Source organism: Mustela lutreola, chromosome 8 (genome assembly GCF_030435805.1).
Source record: "Mustela lutreola isolate mMusLut2 chromosome 8, mMusLut2.pri, whole genome shotgun sequence".
Taxonomy (NCBI): domain Eukaryota; kingdom Metazoa; phylum Chordata; class Mammalia; order Carnivora; family Mustelidae; genus Mustela; species Mustela lutreola.
The window spans coordinates 68,427,523-68,444,443 of NC_081297.1; the positions used below are offsets into that span (position 1 = coordinate 68,427,523).

Here is a 16,921-nt window from a genome sequence, read left to right on the forward strand (position 1 = left end):
GGGGCGTGCGGCGCGGCTGGCCGAGACCGAGACCCGGGGGAAGCCGCGCCGGCCGGGCGGTCCGGAGCCAGAGCTTCCTCCCGTGGGAGCCATTAGCAGGACCCCGGGGTGCGCGGGGGACGGGAAGGACCGGCTGGAAGAGGAGGGGGTGGCCGCCGGCGCGGGAGGAGCAGTCAGGAGCGTGCGGAAATTGTCCGGAAGAGACACTAGGAGGTGGAGGAGTCAGTGACTTTGAAAAAACAGCCCGTGAAGGTCTTTCCGAAGGAAAACGAAAGCTCTGACGACCGGACGGGGAATGAACCAGGCGCACGGGTTCCACTTCGGAGGTCCGGACCAGGTACCGCAGCATCACGCCGCTGCCTGACCACCGAGTGGAAGTCCTCTAAGCCCAGCATAACCAAGTTTGATTTTTCTGCTGTGGTAATTAAGACACGGGGAATAGCGTAGGCTCGACGTGCCGCAGGGAAAACCTCTCCCCTAGGATAACCATAAAGATAGGGTTGCAAATGCCACGCAAACCACCTCACGTCCAGGTCCACGAGGGACTCCCTCATTGTCCACCGCAGCTAAGCCCGCTCAGCCGCCAGAGGAGCGCCAACTCCAGCGCCCCACACACGGCGCCTGCGCACAATCTGCAGGGTGGGAGGATGACAGCGCGCGGAAGACGTTTCCCAGAAGCCCGCGCCACTCGCCGCGGTTCTCCCTCCCACTCCCAGGCCGCGTGACGTCACTCCGCCCGCCACGTTCTTAGGTCGCTACGGGTGGTTTGGCAGCGCCCCCCAGTGGTCTGGTTGAGCGTTGCAGCAGGGCGCGCGGGGACCCAACAAGCAAGTAGGGAGAGCCGCCGCCGCCGCAGTCGTCACCGTAGCGCGCCGACATGTGGCGGCGCGGCTGAGCCGAGCGGAGGGGAAGAAAGGGGAGGGCACCCGCGGGGAGGGCAGGGGAGGGAGGAGGCCAGACAAGGCGGGGGGAGGGGGAGCAGCGGTGGCGCAAGTCGCGCGGAGCAGCGCAGCCTGGGTCCGCTCTCTGCTCCGTCGGCACCTCCCGACCCGGCGGGTAGAGCCGGCGCCCCAGCGACCCCCGGGACAACTCCAGGCGGACTAAGGAGTCCATGTTGGGGAACTTGGCGTCGTGACGGGGACCTAGGGACCTGCAGTGGAGCCGCCGCCGCCGGAGCAAGCGCCTCGACCTCGGCCTGAGGTAAACACGGGCCGACCCCGGGGGCGGAGGGGCTCCGGCAGCTGTCGGGGCGAAGTGGGGGCTGTTACAGGCTGGCGCGGAGCGGAGGAGCGGGCCCGGGGCGACGGGAGGGCGGACAAAGTTTCGGAATCGCGCGCGGCCCAGACGGCGTCCTGCGCTTGGAGGAAAGTTGGAGCTGCCTCTTGAGGCGGGGGAAGCTGCGGCGGGGAGGGCCCCGCTTCCTTCTCACTCCCCGGCGAGGGAGGCCCCGCTCCGGCCGCCGCCGCCTCACTGGCGACACCCCGTCCCATTTCCTCCTTGTGGCCTACCCGGCTCCCGCCGCTTCTGCCGGCGGAGCCTGTCCCCGCCTGGATGCGGGGTCCGGTTGTGGGGGGTGGGGTGAGGCAAGGGGCTCCACGACCGAGTGGGCACACACACCCCCGCTCCCTGCAGGGGAAACGTGTCTTGCTGGGCTTCCGGGTGCTCCCCGACCCCCGAGTTCGCTTACTTAGAAGACTTTGCTTTTGTCACTGGTGTCCAAGCCCGCTTGTGAAACCAAACTTTACTGCGCCGTGACCTCTCCGTGCGCGAATAGGGAAGAGCCGGCGCTGCTAGGCATCCGCGTTTACCCCGGTCCTGAATTTCAAACTGCTCTCCCACCCCCAATTTTAAACCCGTTTCCTACCCTGACAACAAAAGGGCCGATCTAAACTTAGCCAAATGAGTCGCTCCTCCTCAACACCTAGGAATTTTAAACCATTAAAGATGTTTTTTAGAGATGGCTGGCCGTGTTGCTACCCACATATTTTGAAAAATTGTTTTGAAAGTAAATGCGTGGTTTAAGCAGTTGGTTAAAATACAGATTCAAATGTTGAATTGTAAAATCCCCCTAGCATATTTCTCTAGAGGATTTCTTCCAGTGTCTGCCCAGTTGAGCGATTATTAGTTATTTTGGATTGCTTCTAACATCTTTATTCATACCACCAGTGAAATAAGATATTTAAGCAAAACTGATCAAAAAGTTTTTAGTGTTTGGCTAATGGGCGCTGATCTTAAATATTCCCAGTTTCGGAATTTTCACTGAATTTCGGAAAAAGCATATTAATAGATACATTTTTCATTTTAAAAGTTAATTCGAGCATGTGACTGCTTACCTCAGGAGAATATTGAAGGCAAAACATTCTTAAATAACTGGCAGTTTTTGTATTTTATTGGTAATTGTATTAAAATTTTGATAATCAAATCTCTAGGCCATTGCTTTCTCAGGTTTCTTTTTGCGTTTGGCTTAATCGTCTCACTTTTTTGCTGTTGGTTAAGAGCTGCAGTAAAAAGTTTGTGAGATTTTAATTTTTGTTGCTTTAAATTATGGGGCAGATGAAATTTTGAAATTGTCTTTGGATTTCTTTCGCTTTATACTCAAAGATAATCTGAATTTATAATTTTAAAAAATTAGTTATTCTTTCTGTGGCTGCAGTTTTGCATTATAATATTTTTCGGTGCCTGCAAGTATATTAATAAAAATTCAGTTTTACGTTCAGATGGTGACCTTTTTGCCTGAGAATTTGAGTACATCAAAATAAAAAGGATTTTGAGTACATTTTAAGATTTTGGTAGGATAAGATTTGGATGTTTGCTTACGCCTAGTGTACTCACACTCTAAATTTAAACATTCTTCAGTATGTCAAGGGGGAATACAACTGTAGAGGAAAATAGAAAATTGTTCATAAATATACTGCCTGCCTCAAATGTGTAATGAAAAAATTTTAAGTGATTTTTTTGGTATGTCTTCAGGTGGTGGTAGTGGGGTCCATGAGTTAAGATTGAAACTCTTCAGGGGTCACCCAGCTTCCCCATTATTTTTTGGGCCCTAGCCTGTGCTTAGGCAATTTTCCTGAAAAGCTGTGCTGTTGATTAGAGGTAAGAGGAAACACTTCAGTTGCCTGGTGTTGATTCACCATCAGTAGCATGTTTTAATAGTAGGAGAAGTATTTACTACTCATCGACTTAATACTGAACTTTTTAGGTACACCTGTGAGAGACAGTTGTGAAACCTAATCAGAGAGTGGCAGATGTAGACATAATAAAAAGAGTCAGTCTTAGAATTTTCATTGTAGCTTCCCTTTAGCAAGGTCTGCCATCATCTACCCTTGCCTTTTAGTGACGTACACTGGATCCTGACTTACTTTGCCCAGTGAAATGAAGGTTAAAACCTAAATTCTTAGTTTTTAATTTAGGTTAAAACCTAAATTCTTATTCTTTGTCCAAAGAATAAATTAGTAGCTTTGCACCTTATCTTGTATTTGAATTTTACTAACTGGTAATAGTACTGAGTAGAGCTCAGAGTTAAAATACCTGGTATTCTCTTAATATTCCCAAGACTCATCTTTGCATTTTCATTATTGTCTTTTTTTTTAAAAATCTGTGGCTTTGTTAATTCTGGTGCTTAGGCATATACAGTTTTACTATAAAATGTAAAAACAATACCATCATTTCTTACTTACAAAATAGTTTCCTAAAAAGTCTCACAATGACCTTTGCTTAGTACATGGTCTTTAACACTCAGCTGCCAGTGTGATCTTGATGAAGTTTGTCAAACCATGTCACTTGTCCTCTCAAATGGCTTCTTTTCTCAGTCATAGTAAAATCCAAGTCTGTGGTTTACCAGGCTCTGTGTGGTTTTTTTTTTTTTTGTTTGTTTGTTTGTTTTTTAAGATTTTTTCTTTATTTATCTGACAGAGATCACAAGTAGGCAGAGAGGCAGGCAGAGAGAGAGGAGGAAGCAGGCTACCTGCAGAGCAGAAAGCCCGATGTGGGGCTCGATCCCAGGACCCTGGGATCATGACCTGAGCCGAAGGCAGAGGCTTAACCCACTGAGCCACCCAGGTGCCCCGGCTCTGTATGTTTTGTCTCTTCTTCCTCTCTGACTTGATTACCTCACTCTGTTCCACCAACTTCTACTCTGCTACTAAAGTTTTCTCTGACTACTCTGTATAAAATAGCAGACCTTGCTCCCACATTTCCTATCACTTTGTAAGCCAGATTTTCTCCATAGCGTTAATCACTTTCTAACATACTGTATAAATTCCTATATTAAGTTTATTGTATTTCTCTTTCACTTTAGTGCATTTCTGTGAGAACAGGGTTTGTCAGTTTGGGTCATTGTTTTGTCCCCAAATACCTGAACAATACCTGATATGTAGTCGATGCTTATATTTAATATTTAATAGGTCAACCTGCTTTCAGCTGGAAACATTAAAAATAGTAATTGTGGTTCAAAACTTTAAACTATGCAAGTCTGTCTTTTGCATGAACTCTAAATTACTTGTATCCATGGTTTATATTCAGTTCAGGGGAAATTTTCAAAGGAGAGTATGATCGAATGTGATCTTAAAACTGATCTGTCAGGATATAAATGGAACTAAGGATACGAAGTTAAGAGTAAAGTGGTATAACTGTCTTACTGTCTAAAATGTTGTTGTTTAGAAGCCAAATTGGACTTATTTTTGGTAGTTCCAGGAAGTAGAATTATGATTGTGGTAGTGGATATCAAAAGGGAGGAGAAGCAGCAAGAGTGGGTATAGGGAGATTAGGACTCTTTCAGTAGTAGTACAGAAGAGATGGAGGATAGCTTGAATTAGGATGAGAATTGTGAAGGTGGGCAAAAGTGAATTTAAGTGGATTTAAGATCACCAGGCCTCTGTTGATGGACGGAAAGTGCGGGATATAGAAATTTCAACCATCAGCTCAGGGAAACAGCTTGGTTGATGGTGATACAACATAAGGTCCAAGGTGCTTTTGATTCTGGCATATTGCATTAAAGGTATCTCTGGAACTTTCAGATGGAAATTACATAATATGGTTCTAAATTTCAGAGAAGAGGTGTGAGCTGAAAATAGAATACTGGAGTCACTGATATAGATAGTCCAAACTACTGGTGGAATTGCCTAAGGGAGGGAATATAACTTGAATGGAATCACAGTGGCCTTTAACATTAAAAAAAAAAAAAAAAAAAGTACACTGGAGGAATGTAAGCTCCCAAAGAATACTGTGAAGGTCAGAGAAGTATGAGTTGAATGTGGTATTAACAGAAACCAAAGGAATAGAGTATTTTAGGGGAAGAGTAATCAGTAGGGTCAGGTGTTGATGAGAGTTGAGTAATATAAAAGTTTAAGATTTTTTTCTTAAGTTTTATTTATTTATTTGAGGGAGAGAGAAAGAGAGAACGAGCAACAGCACAAGTGGGGAGGAGAGGGAGAAGCAGGCTCCCCGCTGAGCTGGGAGCCCAGCTCAGGACTTCATCCTAAGACCCTAGGATCATGACCTGAGCCAAAGGCAGATTCTTGACCGACTGAGCCATCCAGGCCTCCCAAGATTTTTTTTTTTTAGAGACACAGAAAGAGGGGGAGAGGAAGAGAGAGTCTTAAGCAGGCTCCAAGCCCAGCACAGAGCCCAACAAGGGGCTCGATCTCCGCCCTGAGATCACCACCTGAGCCAAAATCAAGAGTCAGGATGCTTAACTGACTGAGCCACCTAGATGCCCCAAGAGCTAAAAGATTTTTTAGTAGAATTTAACAAGGAGTTCATTGGCATTTTGAATAAGCAAGATAGTAAGCTGCTTATTTTCAATTTGATGTTCCTGTAATTACTTAACTAGTAAAAAAAAAAAAAAAACTTGAGATCAAAGATTAAGAAATTATCTGTTCACATTACAGAAAAGATGTAATGTTTGTCAGACATTTTTTATTTGCCAACCACTCTGTTTTAGACATTTTATATGAATTTTCATTTGACCTTTTCAGCAGTCTTGCAATGTTGGGCATATTAATCCATTTTACAGAAAGGAGTCTGAGGCTCTAGAGAAGTTAAATGACTTGCTAAGTGTCAGGGAACTTGTTAAGAAATATATACTCAAGTCCATCTGACTCTTGGGCCTTTAGTTATTCGTTGTTTCAGTTGGTCTCTCAAACTCTGCCTCAGTCCTATCTAGAAGTAGACTTTTCTGTGATGATTGAAATGTGTATCTTTGCTGCCAATACAGTAGCTAATGTGGCTGTTGAGCTTTTGAAATATGGCCAGTGCATCTGAGGGAAGGAATAGCCGTTACAGCGCAGATATAGATCAAAAGTCATTGAGAATCCCATAAATCATAAAGTAGAGTCTTTTCTTATAAGAAGAGGTGGAAACACATATTCTTCATTTGGAAGGAGTAATATTCTGCTTATATATTCATTTTAGGTGCTATAAATGAATCTTGTAGACAGTCTTTTTTTTTTTTTAAACAATTTTAAACTTTCAGAAAATTCTAAGTACAATACAAAGGACTTTTTTCCCTGAACTACTTGAGAGTAAGTTGCCAACACAGTCCTGCTTAAATCCCAGATACAAGTACAGAGAAGTTTTTTCAAACCCTGAGCCATTTGGGAGTAAGTTGCAGATGCCTTCTCATCACCCCAAACAAGGATAAGGACTTTCTTTTATATAAATATATAAAAATCAGGAAATTAACATTGGTATATTACTACACTTTAATTCTCAGACCTCATTCAGGTTTTCCAGTTTCCATAGTAATTTCATTTGTTAACAAGAGGATCCAGTTCGGATTGTGTTACATTTAACTGTAATGTCTTTTTACACTTCTACCTAGAACAATCTCTCAGTCTTTTCTTGATTTGTATAATCTAGGCACTTTAAAAGATTGCACGTTAGTTTTGTTAAATGTCTCTCGATTTAGATTTGCCTGGTATTTCCTCATGGTTGGGTTCAAATTGTGCATTTTTTTTCCCTTAGGAGTGTCTCAGTTAATGCTGTTGTGTTCTCATTGCATCCTATTGGATGGCATACCATTTCTGTCTGTGCTGTTATTGATGATGTACGCTTTGATCACTTGGTTAAGGTGAAGTCTCTCAAGCTTCTTCACTAAAGTTTTTTTTTCTTTTTAGTAACTAACAAGCATTTTGTGGGGAAGTATTTTGATACTTTATAAATAGCCCATTCTTTATCAGATTTGCTATTTATTCTCAAATTGTCCCAGCTTTGACCAATGAAAACCCCTTCAAGCTGGTTTTTGTGTCTTTTGACTTGCTTTGAGTGCTTCCTTACTGTTTGACATGAGAAGATGTTCTGGGGTCACCTTGCACATACTTTCCCTGCTGTGACCCTGGAATCAGCCATTTCTCAAGGAGGGATTTCTTTTAGTGGAGAATTTGGGTGCTATTTTTATTTCTGTATATATAAAAAAACATGAGCTGGTACTAATTTTTCCAGTTTCAGTGTTTGTTTTCCAATGTTTGTTTTCATTTTCTCCCTTTCCAAATTTATAACTCCCTACTCTCAGAAGGAGAAACCTGACCCAATATCCTTAGTGTGTTCAATCACCATGATGTAGCTAAATTCCTCCCTCATGTTGCATAAGATTTTCACTCTTCCTAAGGCTCTGATGATTTGTGCCAGGAGGCATTCCTCATCCTAGGTCCCTTGGATACCTCACATTGAGGATCTCAATGTTCTGCTTGAGTTCCAGTACCTCACTCTGGGCTACCTCATATCCTTCATATGGACACCTGGCATTAACTTGGGTTCCAACACCTTCGGGCCGAATACCAACAAACAGACATGTTTTCTTAAAGATTGTATTCATTTGTTTTTATAAAAGATTATCACACCAAAACTTGTAGTGAAAATTATGATCAAATAGGTTCTCAACTTTTAAAATTTAAATCCTCTTGAGACCCTGACATCTCTGTTAGTGATAATACTAATCTTCCTCCTTATTTTCTCATTTACCCAAAAGTTCTCAGATGTACTTTCAGTTGAGTCTTTTTAATAAAATTTTGACAGTAAAGTTAAAATTGGTTCTTTGGAATCAGTCAGACCTAGCTTTGCATTTTAGTTGTCCCAGATAGTGATTGTCACCTTTTATTGGTGACCTAATCAGTGTCCTCACCTATTTTAATTTTTAAGGAACATTTAACCTGACTGAGTCCAGTGGTAATAGCAGCTAACGCCAATCCCTTTTGTTTCATACCTTTAAGTTAACTCTGTTTAGCAATTTTGAAACCTTTTTAATGCAGTATTACTAGTATACAATATTAGTGGTGTTTTAATTTTTAAAATGTTCTGTAGTATCAGATCTTGAGGATTAAATGTGCAAAGGCATGTCAGTTTATGGCTTTATATAAAGGAGGCATTTCCCTTACATAATCTTCTGCTATAAGTTTGTTAATATCTGTGTCTAGTAGATCTGGGATGAAACATGGCCTTTGCCTTTAAGGGGCTTAGATCTAATCAGGCCTTCTTAATTTGCTCCCCAGTGTTCCTCCATTTTTCCCTAATTAGTTTCCCATACTTTCCTCTCTTTCTCCACTTTCTGCTGCTACATTATTTCAAAACACCCAGTTTAAACATGTCAAATTAGTTAAATGGGATCAAGGTGTTCTTTTCCTTAGTGATTTCCTACTTTTTACAAAACACAATTTAAGGTCCTACCTTGGACTTAAACTTTAAGTCCCTTTACATTCTGGCCCATAATTATGTCTTTACCCTTATCTCCTATTGCTGTACTAAATGAATTCTTTCTGACTAAATTAGTCCTGAAAAATGCTTGTAGTTCACATTTGGCACTTAGCATTTGCTATCTTGTTCATCTTTTGTATGCTACTTCTCTAGCTCTTGTTTTTGCAGCAGGGAGGGTTATAGTATCCTAATCTGTCTTTATATTCCAAGCCAGGCTCAATACCCTGGCCATTTTAGTAGTTCAGCTGCTTAAAGTAAACGAAAACAGAAACAAATATTCAAGAGAGCAGCCACAGCATCACTGCTTTGAAAATACTCTGGGATCAGTGAAATAGCTTACAAATGATAAATGATCTGTTAACGTAAATATACTTGTAAAACTATTTTGTATGCCTAGATGGCCTGTCAAGAAAATTGTTTCTTTAAATTATTGTTCTAATAGGGAATAAATATTAATAACTTAAAAAATTTGTAAGGTAATCCTTCACCTGAAAACCTTATCATAGAAGAGCCTTCAGATAGGACAGCTTTAATGCACTAAAGCCATATTTCTTTAGGAACTGTTGTACGTGTTCAGTTTCTTAGACATCAGTATGATTAATATGAGGGAGATGTGTGAAATGGAAAATAGCTTTATTGTTTCAAAACTGCTACAGGAGTAGTTAAAACTAAATGAAGGAGACACTAATCCAATCAAGCTTCTAAAAGAAGTTAAAAATATATTTTATATTACTATAGCCACTCCAGCTTCTTTGATTACTGTTTGCATGGTGTATCTTTTTCTGTACTTTCATTTTAACCTGTGTCTTTATATTTAAAGTGAATTTCTTAAAAAACAAAACCAGATCTATAAATACAGAGAACAAACAGATAGTTGCCAGAGGGAAGGGGAGGGTGGGAGGCTGGACAAAATGGATAAAGGGGAGCAGGAAATACAGGCTTCTAGTTATGTGGTGAATAAATCACAGGAAAAAAGGCACAGCATCTAGACTATAGTCTTAATATTGTAATAGCATTGTATGGGGACAGATGGTAGCTACACTTGTGGGGAGCATAGCATAACATATAGAGAAGTTGAATCATTTTGTTGTATACCTGAAACTAATGTGACATTGTGTGTCCACTATACCCAAATAAAAAAAATTTTTTTAATTGAGTTTCTTGTAGACAGTATGTAATTTGTTTATATAAAATCTAATCTGACAGTATCTCAGTATGTTTGTTATTTATATGTAATTATTGATAAGATATACTAATTTCCCATTTCCTGCTTTCTTCAATTAAGTGAATATATTGGATATTCTACTTTAAATTTATCTGTTGACTTTTTGACTGTATCTCTTTGATTTATGTCTTTGTGGTTGCCTTAGGTTTACTCTTGACAACTAGAAATGTGTCTAGCTTGATTTGAGATATGCTATAAATGGAAAATACACACAGATCTCAAAGACTCGTTTACTACCACAAAAAGAATATAAAATGTTTCATTTAATAAGTTTTTTACTGGTTAATATTTGGACATTTTGGGTTAAGAAAATATACTAGATTGGATTTTATCTTAAATATGACTACTAATAATATAAAATTGTATGTGGCTCACATTATATTTTTATTGGATAGTGCTGCTCTGGGAATTATATATATACTGAAATATTAACAATCTATTTAGAGTTAATATTTACAGTTGGAGAAGCCAAACAACTCCTCCAGTGACCTTTATGATAAAGTTGTTGCATGTATTACATGTATATGGAATGAAAACCCCACTAGGCAATAATGTAACTTTTGCTTGCAGTAATCATGCTTTTTAAAGAATTTGAGGAGAAAAATAGTCTTTTATCTGTATGTGGCTATTGACTATTTTTCTTCTTTGTTAATGGAATTTCAAGTTTCTTGTTACCATTTCTCCTCAGCTTGGAGAACTTCCTTTAGCATATCTTTTAAGGTAGCTGATAAATTCTCTTAGTTTTTCTTTGTTTATTATTATTAATTTTATTAACATATAATGTATTATTTGTCCCAAGGGTACAAGTCTATGAATCATCAGGCTCACACATTTCACAGCACTCACCATAGCCCATATCTCTTTGTTTTTGTTTTTTTTTTTTAAGATTTTATTTATTTATTTGACAGACAGAGATCACAAGTAGGCAGAGAGGCAGGCAGAGAGGAGGAAGCAGGCTACCTGCCAAGCAGAGAGCCCAATGCTGGGCTCGATCCCAGGACTCTGGGATCATGACCTGAGCTGAAGGCAGAGGCTTCAACCCACTGAGCCACCCAGGCACCCCATCCACTTTCTAATGGATTTCTTTACCAGATACAAAATTCTGGGTTAAGAGTTATTTTCTTTAGCACTGAAGGTGTCCTGCCTTCGTAGATGCCATTGTTTCTGATGAGAAGTTTGCAGTAATTTGAATCATTAATTTCATCTGTATGTTGTGTTTCTCTATTTTAAAGATTTTTTTTTTCTCCCTTTTGCTTTTTCGTGGTTGATTATGATTTTTCTAGTTATGTTTATCCTTTGAGTTAGTCCTATTTGTTATCTCCCCAAAATTGTGAATTTTTAAATTTGGGGAGGTTTTGGGAATTACTTCTTCAACATTTCTTTTTGTTTGCTTTTTTTTTTTTTTAATGTACTAATCTCTTTCTCTTATTTTTCTGAAACTCAGATGACATAAATAGAACTTTGGATATTGTCCATAGGACCCAGAGACTCTTCATTTTCTTTCAGTCTTTCACTTCTCTGTTCTACAAATTAGATCAATTCTTTTGATACATCCTCATATTTACTGACTCATTCCTTTGTGTTTTCAATCTGCTGAGATCTTACTTCAGATGCTATATTTTTCAGTTCTAAAATTTCCATTTGTTTCTTAATTTTTTTATAGCCATTATTTCTCTCTTGAGAATCTCTGGCTTTCCATTAATTTCCTTTAATATATAGTTACCCAGATTAATACCTGTTTTCTTTTAAGCCCTTTTAACAAAGGGCTAGTTGAGTTCCAATCCTGATACTTAGAACTGGCTTTGTGACCTTAGACAATTTACTTAATTTCATTGTACATAGGATGGAGAAGTTTTCACAAAATACTATAAAAGTTAAATGAGATCATTTAGGAAATGTCAGAAAGTAATATCTAGAAGTAGTGTGGAATGCATACCTGAAAGTCCAGCTCTTGGGGCATTTGGAACATTTATAATAAGATTACAGTTAGGAAAGAATCCCAGTTATCTGCCCATGCCCGATGTTAATTTAGAAGAATGTTCTTTCTTTTTCATTTTTTAAGTGAGTTTTCATAGTAAGTGATAATATATTTCCAGATTAGAATAGTAATGTTTTATAGAAGTAAGATGAAATGTCTCTTTAAGTTATGTATGAGATATTTATTTGAGAATACATTGATTATATGCTTAGGTAACATAAAACTGTACTTATCTGAGACAACTGCCTAGGTGATTTTAAGAAATTCAGATTATAGGCAGAACTGGAGTGGAGAGTGTGAATGTCCTGCTCACTACACAAAACAATTGCTTTTTTCTTTTCAGTACTAGTTTCACTATAGCAATTTGTACCAATTTACAAAGGATTAGAGAATGACATTTCTTGAGGAACCAAAGAATGACCTTTCACATCTTTGCAGAAAAGAGACTAATTTCTGAAGTTGAAACTCTATAATTAAGGTTTTTAAAATCTTGTTTAAATAAAGTATTTCAGAAATAGTGTTTTGAACATTGTCCTTTTTTATCCTGTTACAGTGAAATCCATTTCCATTCCACTGTAACAAGCATTTGTATGTGGTCATTTATTGTCATTAACTCCTCTTTGATTCTTAGGATTTGTTTATTTATTTGCAGGTGTTTTCTGTGCTATTTATGTTTTGGGGAGGTGGGTAGGCAAGGATTGCCATTTCAGGTTGGGCATCTTTCTAAGGTAGAACAAAGGTTAAGTTAAAGATATAATTGATAGTTTTTCTGTTTTGGATTAGAAAAAAAGATGAAAAGATAACAGTTCCTTTACTTCCCATACTTCCATCCAGGACAACTTTGTTCTTCTTGCCAGATAAGAGGGTATGGTGCTGTTGATCCCAAGGGCTCCCCTATAGCTAGTCCTTCTGGGAAGTTTGGTTGTGAGATGAGTCTCTACCACCGCACTGTTCCTTTTGTTCTTTGTTCGTAGTAGGCATAACATTTAATCTTCTCAATGTAAATTTTGCTTTTCCACATTTATAACTCTCCCCTTCAAGGGATCTATAATAGGCATTGAGGAATTGCTGATGGAAAGAAACCAAAAAAGTCAGAGTGTTAGGTTTGCCTTTAACCATTTGATTAGTTATGTCATCTTGTGTTAGTAAATAGGGATAAGAAAATGGAGATGAGAATCTTGAAGACAGGTGAAGATTGCACAATCAGTTCCTCCTTTCTCTTCTGTCCGCCATACCTTAAGCAGGAGTGGTGGGGTTATTAGAGAAAAATTGCATAAATATGTATTGAAATTATTGGAGGACATATAACATGATACTGCTTTATAATATTTTTCATTTGGTGAAATAGTGGAAGCTTTTCCTATGATTTTCTTATCAACTACTTTTCATGATGAAAAGTAGCCAGGCACATAGAAGACACTCATTTTTCTTTTTTAAAAGAAAGTATTGCTTCATAGATACATTCTTTTCATAGAGTGAACACCTGTCACATTAAAGTGTAACCCACGGGCGCCTCCATGGCTCAGTCAGTTGAGCGTCCGACTCTTAGTATCAGCTTAGGTAATGATCTCTCAGAGTTGTGGAATTGAGCCCTGGGTTAGGCTCTGTGCTCTATGCGGAGTCTGCTTGAGATCTTCCCTCCCTCTCTGCTCCTTCCCCTGCTTGCTCGAGTGCACACACTTGAAATTAATAAATAAATAAAGTCTTTAAAAAAAAAAAAGTGGATCATCCAGTTAGAAGTCATCTGTAATGCTGGTCTTCCCCCAAGTAGTGAAAAACTTGTCAGCTCCATACCATTGGTAGGGTCTTGGAACTGATCTGTAACACTGCCTTAAAATTTGAAGGAATTGTGAGGTTGTGCCTGTTGCTTTTAATCTCTCTTTCTCCACAGCCTGTAGAATACATGACCTTTGACAGAAATACAGGAACCAGAAATAGGAAAATTAGATACCTCTTCTCAAGCTCATCAGTGACAATGATAGTCTTTACTTATAAAACATTTTCAGTTTAACTCATATTAGTAAAATTGACCTTATTTGGTTTTGTTGTTCTTTGAATTTTAATACACATGTAGGTTTTTATTACCATCACGAGTCAGGATTCAGAATGGTTCCATTACCTCCTAAAAGTTCCTTCACACTATCTTTGTAGTTAAACCCTACTCAAACCCAAGTGACGACTAATCAAAGAATTCTTTGTCATTACAGTTTTGACCTTTTGAGAATGTCATATAAATGCAGTTGTGTAGTATGTAACCTTTTGACAGTGGCTTCTTTGAGTATATTGCCTTTAAGATTCATTCAAGTTGGTGAGTGAAGTGCTAGTCCATTCCTTTTGTTTTAGACTGAGTGGTATTTCATTGCATGGCTGAGAGTACCATAGTTTATTTTTTGTTAAATCTAGTATGTCAGTTTGTTCTTTTCTTTTACCATCTTTGTCTGGTTTTACTATCAGGATAATGCTGGACTCATAAAATGAATAGGGACGTACTTACCTTCCATTTTCTGGAGGAGATTGTGTTGAACTGTTGTTATTTCTTAAAATTCACCAGAGATCCTGGAGATTTCTTTTTTTTTTTTTTTTGGAAGACTGCAGATTTAATTTCTTTAAACAGTACAGGTCTATTTAATGCTGTTTGCTAGAGGATTTTTATTGATTTTTCCTTTCAAAGAATAGGCTTTTGGTTTCATTGATTTTTTTTTTTTCCTGTTTTTCATTTCATTGATTTCTGCTCTCTAATTCTTTCCTTCTGCCTGCTTTGTATATCTTTTTCTTTTTTAAGTTTTTTAACATAGAAGTTTATTTGAGATCTTTTCTGATGTAAATACTTTGCAGTTATGCTTACCCTGCATCTCACATTTATAACTATGGATATATTTGGATTTAGTTCTACTATTTTAATTTTTAATTTTTTAGAATGAGAGCACATGCATGTGCAAGGGGGTAGGGAGCAGAGGGAGAAGGAGAGAATCTTAAGCAGCCTCCATGCTCTTGGTGAGGGGCTTGATCTCACCACCCTGAGATCATGACGTGAGCAGAAATCAAGAGTCAGATGCCCAACCGACTGAGCCACCCAAGCGCCCTCATTTTATTTTTTTGGTTCCCTCTTTGTTCTTATGTAATCTCTTTCTTTGGGATATATGAATGTTTTTTAGTATTCCTTTAGTTTATTGTGTTTTTAACCTGCTATATATCATTTTTTTAGTGATTGCTCTTAAGGATTATAATACATACATTTATATTTTCACAGTTTCCTTAGAACCAGTATTTTATCACTTCAAATGAAATATAGAAACCATATCATCGTATCGGTCCCTTTCCCCTTTATGTTGCAGTTGTCTTGTGTACATCTACATCAACAGGAAATCTTACTAGAAAGTGTTATAAAAATAAAAATTAAAAAAAGAAAGTATTGTAATATTTGCTTTTCATTGTCAGATACGTTTTAAAGAATTCAAGAGGAGGGTAGTTAATTATATTTATTCAGGTATTTATTATTTCTGTTGCTCTTCCATCTTCACAAACCCAACTATGGTGTGTCTAGGCATGGATTTCATTATCCTATTTGGGGTTTGTGAGCCTCTTGAATTTGGAGGTTTATATCTTCCATCAAATTTGGGAGTTTCTGGCCATTATTTCTCTTCATCTTCCTTTTTTTCTGCATTGAACTCATTTTTTTCTCCTTGGGCTCTTGACATGAATGTTAGGGTTTTGGTGTTGTCCCAGGTCCCTGAGGCACTAATATTTTTTTCAATGTTTTTTCTGTTGCTCACATTGGGTAATTTCTGTTGATCTGTCTTTAAGTTCACTGGCTTTCCATTCGGCTATTAAGTCTGTCCTGTGTATTTTTCTATTTCAGTTATTGCATTTTTCAGTTCTAAAATTTTCATTTGATGGTTCTTTATATTTTGTGGGTTTTTTATTTGTTTTTGCTGTGACTGTCTAGTTTTCCATTTGTTTCAAGAGTATTTGCTCTTGTGGAGCATTTTTTTTAACCTGCTTTAAAGTCTTTGTCAGATAATTCACCCAGTGCTCTAAGATCTGTGTTATCTCAGTGTTGTTCTCTGTAGGTTCTCTTTTTCCCACAAGAGTTTGAGATTTTTTTGTTCTCTCTGCCAAGTAATTTCGGGTTGTGTTTTGGAGATTTTGAACATTGTGCTTGAATCTTAGTGTGTTGCTTAAATGCTGCAGAGACTTGATGTTTTTGTTTGGGTAGGCAATTGATTCAGTTAGGTTTTAGGCCACAATTCTAACCAGCTTTTTTCAGGTTGTAGTTTTATTTTCTATTTTTATTTTTTTTAAAGAGTTTGTCAGAGAGAGAGAGCCACAAGCAGGCAGAGTGGCAGGCAGAGGCAGAGAGAGAAGCAGGCTCCCTACTGAGCAAGGAGCCTGATGCGGGACTTGATCCCAGGACCCCAGGATTGTGACTTGAGCCAAAGGCAGAGGCTTAACCTACTGAGCCACCAAGGCGTCCCCAGATTATAGTTTTAATCTCAGTTCTGTTTTCAAAACCTTTGTAGTACGTTTGGGTTTTTCCCATAATGTGTATTACCCACTAGCCAATCTGTGATTTGCATGGGGGTTTATCCTATATTTTATTTTAATCTTCATAGTCTATGATATGCTGCTTAAGGTTAAACCTGTAGATGAACAGCTCAGGGGTAAGCTAGTAGTTCACAAACAACTTATAAGTTACTTAAACTCTTTCCCATCTTTTATGCTCATGGTGTTTTCTAGATCCCTTGGAGACACCCTCCCCCCCATCCTCTGGCTGGAAATCCCAGTCTCATTTCATTAATTACACTGTGGTATATATTTTCTACAATTGCATCTGGAGGCAAGTGACAGGAAGACAGGAGGAAAATTGAGATTAGTCCAGTTTCTACAGTCAGTGAGGATGGTACCTTTCCCTCAGAGTTTTCTGCTGGCTCCAATGCCTGCCGCTGTTGCAGCTGTCACCACAGGATTGCTTGGGAATTGGGTCATGGGGAATGAGAAACAGAAAAAAAGAGATTTCCCTTACTCTT

The 16,921-nt window shown here is 38.9% G+C and overlaps 1 protein-coding gene across 4 annotated transcripts in view; it reads left to right on the forward strand.

The window, feature by feature from the left end:
• Positions 1–923: 923 nt before the first annotated feature.
• SCAF11 (SR-related CTD associated factor 11) overlaps positions 924–16,921 on the forward strand; it is a 72,251-nt gene continuing 56,253 nt past the window's right edge. For 2 of the 4 annotated variants that reach the window (XM_059185573.1, XM_059185575.1), the window contains exon 1: positions 926–1,200. The gene's annotated coding sequence lies outside the window, so the exon portion shown is untranslated. Of the gene's footprint in view, positions 1,201–16,921 lie in introns of all 4 variants that reach the window. The other 2 variants (XM_059185576.1, XM_059185577.1) reach the window with 2 other exon arrangements.